This window comes from Lepidothrix coronata, unplaced genomic scaffold, assembly GCF_001604755.1.
Source record: "Lepidothrix coronata isolate B3197 unplaced genomic scaffold, Lepidothrix_coronata-1.0 Scaffold285, whole genome shotgun sequence".
In the NCBI taxonomy this organism is placed as follows: domain Eukaryota; kingdom Metazoa; phylum Chordata; class Aves; order Passeriformes; family Pipridae; genus Lepidothrix; species Lepidothrix coronata.
This window is the reverse complement of record NW_016690465.1, coordinates 592,794-594,119: the sequence shown is the minus strand read 5'-3', so window position 1 is coordinate 594,119 and position 1,326 is coordinate 592,794. Positions and strand designations below refer to the sequence as shown.

Below are 1,326 nucleotides of genomic sequence, written 5' to 3'. Positions count from 1 at the left end.
CTCCAGGCTGAGCCCCCCCAGCTCCCTCAGCTGCTCCTGCTGCTCCAGCCCCTTCCCAGCTCTGTTCCCTTCCCTGGACATGCTCCAACCCCTCAGTGTTTGTCCTGTGCCTGTGGACCCCCAACCTGATTCCAGGATTTAAGGTGCCTGGCCATCCTTGGGAATGGCCATGGATGAGGTTTGATGGGATCCTCTCTGAGGATCCCTATGTTCTGGCTGTGCCCTGGCATCATTCCCATGCCAACCTCCAAACCCAGTGTCCCCCAGGATACTCCCAGAACAAAGTTATTTACACAGACACCATATTCCTCAGGAGATGCCTCAGAACTGAGCATTCCCTGGAAAGCAGGCCTCTAATGGATTGAGTTTCCACAAAAGTAATGACTATTGTTCCTCCCTATTGTTAAACAAATGCCTTTGCTCTTTCCCTGCTGGATTCCCAGCCTGGATCAGCCACCTCTGCCAACCAAACCCTGGAGCTCCCTGCTTTGCCAACCCCACAGTGCTGCTGCCATGGCTTTGAAGTCCTGCCTGCTTAGAAAGTCTGAATTCCAAGTGGGACGTGTCATTCCCGACTTTTCCATGAAATGGCTTTGATGCCAAGATGCCCCCACGAACACCAGCTCTCATCCCAACAGGAACCACTCTGGGCAGGAGGAGGGAGAACATCACCCTCCATGGGTGCTGCTCTGTGCTGCATGAGGCTCTTTGGAGAGCAGGATAGATCTGGGAGCAGAAGGCAGAATCATAGAATTCCAGAATGGTTTGGGTTGGAAGGGACCTTAAGGATCATCTCATTCCAACCCAGGAACCCGGGAGTCCCCACAATCCTCAGTCCAGCCTGGTCAAATCCAAGCTCCAACTGCTGCCATCCCCTGACTGACCTCTTAAGGGCATTTTCCAGCTCCTCAAGGACTGTGGGACGCTGTTCCCGTGCCAAAATCCTGGCAAAGGGTTGTAAACAACAGCCACTGGGCAAACTGCCACAGCTCCAGCTCCGCCAGCCAGCTCCGAGCTGCTGGAATTGCTGTGGGATGTGCCTTGTGCAGCTGCAGCTGCAGCAGCTTGTCCTGCCAGCTACAGGATTTCAGGGATCTCAGAGGAACACTGAATACGTGTGGAGGGCACGGAGGAACACGGAAATGTGCTGAGGTGCTCCAGGAGGAAATTCTCCTGGGACAGTTTCCCTGGGACACCGATGTCCAGAACCCACAGCCTGGGCTGATCCCACAGAGGGGCAGCAGGGGAGGGGGGGATTCTGACCCTCTGCCCCCTCAGCTGAGACCCCCCTGCAGAGCTGTTCCAGCCCTGGGAACAGCAGCAGGA

At 55.6% G+C, this 1,326-nt stretch overlaps 1 protein-coding gene across 1 annotated transcript in view; it reads right to left on the bottom strand.

The window, feature by feature from the left end:
* The window catches only part of KIF9 (kinesin family member 9), a 23,935-nt gene that overhangs the window by 5,100 nt on the left and 17,509 nt on the right, over positions 1-1,326 (bottom strand). The gene's annotated exons all lie outside the window — the stretch shown is intronic.